The following is a 10,512-nucleotide window of genomic DNA, read 5'->3' on the forward strand; positions in this document are numbered from 1 at the left end:
GGGCCATGTTGTTGTTGTTGTATATCTTCACGGCCTATGTAGACGAACCTCTACCAGATCTGTAGAGTTGAACAAAAGGTTATCGTTCCCACAACCAGTATCGTGTTGTCCTCCACCGTCTATGTACACTGTAGTATATACACAACTATTGTCTTGTCTTACAGTCTCTGAGCTTCTGCACTCAACCGCTAGGGTAAAATAAATGTATTAATATTGGAACAATGCCACTTATATCATTTGCAAGCATGGGCTTTTATAGATCGACGCATATATTGGCTTTGGTTCAATCTTTTCAGAATGATCAGATGGTTCAGAGTTGTATCCTTGTTCTTGGAAAATTCTTAAGATTTCTGTTTTTAATTAGCGCCTCTTTAAATAGTAAATAGTAAATAGTATTTGTTCAGTTATATTTCGCGAATACGTCAACTTTTACCAGTATCTAGTACACATACTTATACCAGCAATTTATCACTGAACTACTTAAGTAAGAGGTACGGGAGAAAGGCTGTAGAAAAAAGTACAAGTCTGAATACAAGATATGAACACTGGTCGGATATCAAAACAATTTTCCTGGGAGTTGTATTCCAGACTCTACCAACAAAGCAAATAAGCCCGGTTAAAGATTCTTTTTCAAGAGCAAAAATAGTGATTGTGTATAATATACTTTCCGCCTGCTTGAAGTGGGATCAGAGTGGGAGTTTTATATAGATTATACGGATATTGCAGAATTGCCTGGATCCCATTTTATGATTTTTACATTTTCTAAAAGGCAAAGTTGCATGTGATTGATTTTAGGTAGTTCATGATTTGCAGCAACCTTTAATCCCTTTTTAAATGCAAATTATCCATCCCTAATTCATATGACTTCTGCTTCTGCGGTGCAAATATCAAAATCATAGAACATATATTTTGGCAGTGTGATTTATACTTTCTGGAATCAGTTTACATCTTTTCTTGAACAACAGAAACTACAGGTTAAATTGTCATTCTTTAAAGTTAGTTTTGGAATTAACTTATTAAAATGAACAGACGATGATTATATTGTGAATTGTATTATTGTATTAATGTCATATATTATCTTCATCATGAAATAGAGGAAACAAATACCGAAGTTAAATTGTTGTATGTAAAGAATGAATATACAACTTCAGATTGAGAAAGAAATAGCCCTCAGTAATTAAACACTACATGAATTTGATATAAAAGAAGGAATCTTGTTAAATTTTCATGATATTTGTCCACTTATTTGCTATTTACTTTTTTATGAAAGTTGTACTTGATATTATCTTGTAATCTTATAATATCTGTGTTTATATATAGAAGAAAACACAGTTGTCACAGATATAAATCCTAATAACCGAATATGTTGAGCATAGCATAACATTTTTTGAAGCATCAAACGACTTACCTTTTGGGTTAGCGGATTTATATCCGTTTTGATATGCTTCCAATGTTAAATCCGATTGTGTTTCTTTTATTATATCTGCCATTTTGCCTCGATCTTCAATTTAGAAAAACAACATCCAGAACGTACGTATTTAGCCTACTGTTTAAATTATAAATAATAGCTTATTACAAACTGCATACAAACTTCCATGAAATTGTCCTTCTGCAAGAGACATGTTTTGTAAACCGTCTGGTATGCTTTGTATATGTTTGATTTATACTTTTTATTAAGCTCAGGGTGCCCTTTTTGAATAACAAGTAGATCTTGCGAAGGTTTTCAATTGGCATTTACAGCAAGATCGATCCAAACAGTGATTAAGTAGTTAATTGGTCAAATATACTCGATTTTAGTATATTTTAAAATGCAGTCTTACTTTTTATCACAATAGCTTTACTTTCTCCACATTATAAAAATCAACATTGATATAAAAAAGCATAACAAACTAACATATAACATCAACTCTGATATTATATTAAAGTATACAATAACTGTTACAACAACATTATGTTTGGTTTTAGTTTTTTATTGACAACTCTTATTCTTCTGAACACATATACAGGTCGTGTTCATGCGTGTTTACTTAATCAAAAGATGTTATCACATGTGTGAAAAGCTTTAATATGATTTACTCAACTGATTTTTAATACATAAGTTGTATTCAATTAACTCCCAGAAATATTTTGCATAGTAAATTATTGCTACCATTGGCAATCATAGACTATAAAACCTTTAACGCATTAAAAGCACTTACTATACACATCACGAAACTCAGCAGTATCATCGTTTATTTTGAATGTCGATAGTAGTTCATCAACGCCACCGATAGCTGCTTCGTCTACATTAAAATATAAAATGGAGATGGCTTAAAATTTTGTTACTTTTGTTTTTAAAATGCATGAATTGAATACTTCACTTAAATAGCACGTAACGGAATGGCAAAAAATGTTTAAGGAATCCTTAAGATATATTTGAAGATTGAAAAATTAATCATTGCCTAGTGTAATAAGATGCCTGACAAGTTTCATGAAGGCGAACCTTAAATTTATTTAGCCCCAGCGTTTTTTTCTGGTATCTATCTAAAACACATAATACAAATTTGCCCAATTCAAGATTACATTCCACATATGAAGGGAATAAACTTCTTTTACATATATTTTTATTTACACTTACAACGGAAGTGTTCATTAAACTCAGCGTTTTTTCTAGGATCAGTGTATTTTGTGTTTGGAAGATTTTAACGCCGAAATCTCTAAAACGTCCATGTTGCATACAATCTAAAAACGAGTATGTGCTTTGCCAATTAAATCCCAATGCAATATCACTAAATATATATTAACTCTCGTTACCTTCATATTTTTTGAACCAGGGATTTAGTGCACTACAACGGTAACAGTGTTGCCCCCAAATGAACAGTGGCATTCCACATGTACATTCCATTTTGAACCTGTTTGGAAAAAAAAATTAGATACTCTTTAACGATGCAGATAACTTTTGACAACTACAACGAATTTTACTTATGTGTAATAACTGACAATATAAGAACTATAAAACTCCATAAACATTATCAGAAAGAAAATTCTGGTAAATATCCATAAGTCTTTCTCTAAAACCACTTACCAGTTACCTGTACAGTACAATACAACACATTCAACACATCATTCAACACAAAATGATTAAAACTGAGGTAAACGCCTTGGAACGGTAAATGAAAAGCATTACTATTCCAAAACAGTTGAAAGGCGAATCATTTGCTTTTCATATCAGACAGTGAATTGCATTAAATGCTTAGCTGGCAATTGACATTTTCCTAAAAAAAAAACGCTTATGACGTCATTTTAACACGTCAAACATCATATGTATTCCCGCTGAAAATGCAGCGTTGTGAGCAATAAAAGGTTAGTAACTGTCACTGAAAGAAAAGTATTGTTCCAAGGTAAAGCTCGGACCAAGTACACGAAGAGTTATACATCAAAGTTAAAACCGTAAATAAATGTCAGAGAAGAGCCTGTTTACACTAGGTCTCACATTCACCTCAAACAAGAGATGTTTCTTTTTTAGATAAGCCTACGCAAAAATTCAGATTTATTCAACAGACCGAAATTTTCTCTAATATTTACTTTGATAGTGCGACAGGAAAAACATATCTAGACAGTTACGCAAAATAAAAATAAATAAACTAAATATTGATATGAAAATTGACTCCTTGTCACGGAAACGTTTATTCAATAGACGGCATGTCGCAGATGTTACTAACTACGTAGCATATCAATATGATAATTGGAGGCACAATACCTTGTATTAAATTTCCCTTCAACTCAAATGTTGTGGCCGTTTATAAATCTTAAACTTTAATCACGCTTTGTAATCACAAAAATTACGATCTAATATTATCCTTAATACTAAGCGATGTCAATTCAAATATACGAACTAATTTTGGTATAACTTGGCCAGTGAAGATAACGTTTTACCGTATCGTAATGGAAAAAAGTAAAATATGGAATAATAGGTATTTTTTGCTTTAATTACACCTGTACGAATAGTTCTGCACCGCTTATTGTAGTATATGCGTTGTGTAATGTTTCAGATTTTTTTCTAAAGATTTTGATATATTGTATGTATATATATATATATCTACACTTGCAGATCTTTCTAACGCAACACTTTTCAAAATTGAATATCTCATTTATAAGTAAAGATTTTGATTTAAAATTGCACATTTGATCATTTGACTTCATGTTGTGCATTTTTTAAACGTATCTAAAATGTGTAGTATTATTCCCATTTCTCGATGAAGGTTACGTGAAGGAAAACAACCGTAGGTTAAATTGGTCTCAAGAAAAACATCTAAACATGGAAATTGGTGTGGTTCATAGAGTCGATGTGTGGAAAAAACTATGAATATGTTAAAACCAGTTTATAACATATCTTTGGTAATTTAATTAATATTGCTAGACAAAGTGTAATGTTGCTACCCAATGAAGAATACAGACAAAATAATTCATAAAGAAATATTAAGCATGTATGAATTGATAAAACCTGATGACAATTTTAACATTTTTAAATTAAGTGAAAATAATTGTCGAAATATGATGTTAAAACTAAGGGACCGTTTTGACCAATTTCGGAATTGTGTTTGCCATTTTCGTGACCGTTTAAGGTTCCGGTCGTTTTAGCTCAGCTCTGTGTCATTAATTGTTAAAACTTCTTGTTCTTCAAAAAGCAGTAGTAAAAAACAATAATAATAATAATAAAGAGCGATGGTTCATTCAGAGTTAAATAAATGTATAAAATAGTTTTGTTATTATGTTTTAATAAAACAATTGTTACCTCTTTTGGTAAATGAGTTTTTAATGCAAACAATTTTAATTTTCAGTGTCAATTGTCAGCGGACAAGAAGAACATTTCTGTAATGATGCACCCCTGACCTTGATATCAATGAGAATGTCGGTTCTAAACATTATCTGGTTACACCTGCTATCTTTTGTTTTCACTATAAATCCGTTCATTTTCTATAACGTGGCGATAATGTTTCAGATCTGTGTTGATCATACGACTGCTGTAATGGTCGTTATGACGTAGATGATCCAGATCATGATTTTTAAAACTAAGATGGTGAAGTTGGGAGAAATGATAAACAAATTATGACTTCGATGGATACAAGTGATTCATTGGATCCAAATAACAATAGTTCGAGGTACACGATGATGATAACAGGAGTTTGATGATTATGTTTGAGTAGGATGATTGCGTACATTTTTTATTTAAAAAAAGATAGTCAATCGACTTTTGCAAACAATGACAAACTAAGATTATCAAATTTGATTTATGATTATGGGATCGTAATATATGTGAACACATGCGATTAAAGAATAATACGTATATAAGTCAACGCTTAATATCTTCGTTAACCGGGTGACAACCTTAGCTTAATAAAATTTGAATGAATAGTTTGGTAGGCAAATATCGTTTAGGTAAATTGCATGTCGAATCACGACTTGCTCAATAAAGGGGTATGCCAAACGACAAATCAGATAAACAACGTGTTCTTTTGTAGGTGTAGAACGAAACATTTTACCAACGGACCGACATTAAAGCCTTAAGTAAACATCATTTATCATCATATTGATAGGAGAGACCTACAAATAACATATTCTATTAGTTTATCTAAATGTATTGATCCTTCCCAGAGATTGTAGTGTAGGTAAAGCTCTCCAATAGTATTATGGGAGTTGACCTATATTCTTATCCAACTTCACGAATATGAAATTATTCTGTTGCTGTATACAAATATAGATCTTCACAAATACAACAGATTTTATAGGTCAATTTAAGCAAAATCTTATTTTTATAGCATGGGGTAGCTCAAACATCGCACACCTGTTTATGCGGTTATAAATCGAAATGTAAAATGCTAAACGTTGCTGGAGAATAAACGTGCAAAATATTTTACGATTACCACATCCAATTCTGTATGTTCACAAACCGTTATAACACATTGACAACAATGCCTTTATGCCTTAACTAGAAAGGGCACGCTACATGACGAATAGTAAGTATTCTCCGTATAAGAGTCGACTTAAAACCATCAAGATGTGATGTAAGATTAAATTAAGGAATGCATTTATTTGATTTAACTGTCAGCACATAAAAAAATGAGTGTTTTTAAGGTAAGTGTCGAATGCCCCAGCATATTTGTTTTCATCGGCTAGATATTGAGATTAAAACTAGATAAACGAACTTGTTAAAAAGAGATGGAATAAATGCCAATTGTAATCAATGAAATACGGTATCTAACGAAAGAAAAATGACCTCAAGTTCCCTGAGATCTTTTCCCTTAAGCCCTCTATTATGATATGAAATTTCAGGCGAATCTCTTAAATACTTTCTGCGTAATTCTCTGCACAAGAACAAAAAAAAGGACAATACAAAATTTAGCAAATAGCTAAATTACAAAACTGTCACAAGATTTATGATTCTTATTCATTTTAATGTCTCGCAATGCCCTTTATTTAAGTGCAATTTTTTTAATAAAATATGTTTAAGAATTAGGGATAAATTCTCAGCACAATGAAATTGACTAAAGGGCAATAACTTTGTGAATCGGTTAGTTAGTGCATGTAATTTTATATATTATTTTGTTAGTTAACACGAGACTCTGGAAGTATAATTGCTTGATAAGTTTTTCCCACGTTGTTATTTTATAATAACAACCAAAATTGTATTAATTGCTAAAACGCTTTCTGGGACACTTTTATAATTGACCTAAAATAATAAGCTAACATGAATAAACCAGGGAGTATGAACGTTTGCTAATGTGTCAGCAATATTATTTGAGGCAGTTATATTCAGAAGCATGTTGCTTTCATTATTATTAAAAAAATGTTTTTATTTCATTACATACAATGTATTTAGTTGATTGTTCAGAAATAAATAATTTCCCGCTTTATAAGTCGGTTATCAAGAATTGAAAATCAATAACAATTATATATTCAATTTGTAGCTGAAATTATACTTATCGAAAACTTAACCTGAAACTGTAAGTTGTTGTTGTTTTTTGGCCAGCTGTACCCATGTTTAACAATATGATTCTCTCACACGAATCTCTTTAGTTCTGGACATTAGAAAATTGTATCCTTTTAAAACGAATAAAGTGTTACCTTTGAAATATGCGTGCACTGTTGTCCTCACCATATGTGTTGCGTTCACTCAGCCGAAAGCCGTACAGAGCCATTTTAAAGCAAATTTACCACAATTGCATATTTGTGATTGTGAACAAACGTATATGCTTCATTGCAAAATATTTTATTTTCAAACCAAGCCGACTTTTGATAAGTAATTTTTAGTATTCCGTAATGCATATGATACAGCGTTATCGTTGAATAACGTTGTCTGAATATAAAGTGTTATAAAGATTGTCGCAATGACAATTTTTTTGCTAAATGAACCGACTTTTTATTCAGCCATAACAAAAGCAATATCCATTAACATTTAGTTTCTTCCCTAAAAAGCAATATCCATTAACATTTAGTTTCTTCCCTTTCAATTAGAATATATGATCTATACCATATAATCAAATTCATCAACATATGAACGGCCAATTTGTGTTCGACCATGGCCTGGTTTTCTTTAGACTAGAACTTATTTAAAATTGTTTGCCATCAAGTTGTTTTAATGTATTTATTCTAGGGATGGTAACGAATATCCGGATATTTGGATATACTTCTGGTCAAGTATCCGGGTAATTAAAGAGGATCTGAATACTTGATTAAACAATATGGGCGCTTTTTATGCACATTATGTTCCTTATCGTATATTTCGTAGGTAATATGCATACAAAACGTCATTAAAAGAACGAAATGATGATAATGGTAACCTTTGATAATTGCTCCCTAGCGGCCATTTTTTCAGCGGATAAGACACATTATAATTCGAACCCAGCACAGATATAATTAGAACAAATGTTCTGAATAAATTTCATGAATATTGGACGCTAATTGTAACTTCTTAAGTGCTAACGCGGTAACTATAGCCATGTAAGAAAATGCCCCGTTCCCTGGCCGCCATATTTTTCGACGAACCATTTTTACTTAACCGAGCCATGAGAACAAATGTTCTTACCAATTTTCATAAAGATTGGACCATAGATGTGCCTTCTTGCGAGTTAAACACATTTTACTAAAGCAATTTAAGGAAAAATTCTCCGCCCTCCTTCATCCATGCGTTTCAACAGACCGGGGCTATTTTCGAACCCATCCAATATATCATAAGAACATATGTCCTGACCAATTTTAATGAAGATTGCACTATCAATGTTACTTTTACAGGGTTAACAAGGTTTTACTGTAACCATAAATGTTCTGAGCAAGTTTCCTGAAGATTCGACAATATGTGACTTTTAGAGTGTTTACAATGTTTGACTAAGCCATGTAAGGAAAAATTACCTACTCCTGGCGGCCATGTTTTTAAACAACAGGAACCATTTTCGAAAATGTCCATTAAAGATATAATTGGAACCAATCTTTTACAAACGTTTCAAGTCAATCGGACAATAAATGTGGCCTCTAGAGTGATAACAAAGCAAATGATGAAGACGCACGACAGACAACGGACGACGGAAAAGCCGATCAAAAAAGCTCACCATGAGCATGCTTAGGTGAGCTTTACAGTGTCTGCTGACTTCGTTAAATGAATCTTAAGTATTAAAAATACTGAAATCATAAATGCTTTTTTTGCTTTTTATTTAGTTAATATTGCTAAGTAACATAAAACAGTGTATATTAACGTTGGTAGTGATGTTGGTAGCAGTCTATTGTAGTTTACTGGTAAGAGTATACGGACATCCGGATATATTCGGATAATGGATACGGTTATCCGAATACCGATTTTGGATACGATTCCCATCCCTAAATTTTACTTTATTCATATAGTCTGCTGATTCAAACATTCCATTGGTTTGGCTTTAAAATGAACGTTTTACACTTCATTTCACGGTAAAATTCTTTTATGTTTCGTTTGTTTAGTTTACTTTTAACAGAATTTTAATTTTAACAGTTTTTCAGTCAAATCATGGCGGTCAGTTGACCAATTTACATTTTTTTGAGTAAATTGGTTTACCAGATAATTATTCTAATAAAAGACAACCGCCCTATATGAATCATAGGTAGGGAGAAAGGCCTAAGAAAGGATTTCATGGCCGATTCCAAATTCTGCATCTGAGCCGATACCGCGATCACCAGGTTGAAGTCCATCGCTCTATCAACAGAGCTCAAATCCATATACATTTGTAAAATAACCTAGACGTTTCAGACGACTGTGACTACGGTGGATGAAAGCTATCATGGTCTCCCAATAGGAATACTGAGGAGTATACTTGTTTACTGAACGCGATATCAAACATTATTCCGGCTTCTATGTTTACTAATGACGGTTGAACTTAAAAATGTAACTTTTGATGACCACTAAGGGCCATTTAATGAAATACATAAACGCATATAAAGCAGTATACGACACATATTCATTATTCGATTTTTGTACTGGCCTCGTGTTCACAAAACATTTTTGCAATCGAAAATTGATTTTAGCTGACATCGATTTTTTATGTTTGCCTATCAACTACAATGGAAATAAATTTTCATTGACAAGCAAAATCGATTTTCGATAGCAAAAATTGTTTTGTAAACATGGGGCCAGAATTAAAACGTTATTGTGAATTGAATGTTCGCATGTGACCACATTTTGACAATCGCTTAGTTAATAATAAGGATCATTATAGAATATAATATACGTAACTGTACCTCGATTGATATTTTCCTTCCAATTCTTATGTCGAAGCTGTCTTTAAAATTATGCAAATTCACACAGATTCAGCCTCAAGAATTCAGATCTACAAACTGCTTACATCGATAAACGAAAGAAATTCTGTTACGTCAATAATAGAGATAACGATGAACCATATCGGAGTCCAAAATTCAGAACTATCGTTCAGAAGAATTATCTTCTGAACGATAGTTCTGAATTTTGGTTAAAAAATTATGTCGTTGATTTAAACAGTTAAACGTTATAGATAAGTATTCGTGTATTTAAATTGTGAGACACGTGATAAGCTGAAAAAATAACCGTTGTTATGTTGGTTGAATCTGTCAAAGTTAAGTTAACTTTTGAAACGCATTGTGCTTTGACATATAAATGACAACATTGTGTGAATTATTAAAGACAAGATTGGTTCACTAATAACCGGTGCTTAAATTATGAAACAAATGTTGAATTTAAACAGTTTCCGTAATATTGACTCTGTAATCTGCTCATGAAACTATTGTCATTTTATTTTTGTTTTGATTTTTATAATATTGTTAATGTGTAGTTTTTTAATAAGTTATTGTGCTCACGAATGTTGTTTCACAGTTATACGCTTATCAGAGAGATTTGGTAGCTAACCATTTAATAACATCTAATTGAATACTCATGTAAAATCAACTTTAAACGGTTATAAATGGATTTACACTATTGTCCTCATGGTTTATTTAATTTATTGGTATCTTTACACCATTGTACTATTCAAATCAGAT

General features: G+C 31.8%; 1 long non-coding RNA gene across 1 annotated transcript; it reads right to left on the reverse strand.

Moving 5' to 3' along the window:
• Positions 1 to 1,408: 1,408 nt before the first annotated feature.
• LOC127852920 (uncharacterized) lies at positions 1,409 to 9,862 on the reverse strand. Its single transcript, XR_008036360.1, has 4 exons — positions 9,742 to 9,862; positions 2,794 to 2,891; positions 2,199 to 2,282; positions 1,409 to 1,501 (listed from the first exon to the last, which is right to left on the reverse strand). It is a non-coding gene; the product is annotated as an uncharacterized LOC127852920 (long non-coding RNA).
• Positions 9,863 to 10,512: the final 650 nt, after the last annotated feature.

This window comes from Dreissena polymorpha, chromosome 12, assembly GCF_020536995.1.
Source record: "Dreissena polymorpha isolate Duluth1 chromosome 12, UMN_Dpol_1.0, whole genome shotgun sequence".
Lineage (NCBI taxonomy): Eukaryota > Metazoa > Mollusca > Bivalvia > Myida > Dreissenidae > Dreissena > Dreissena polymorpha.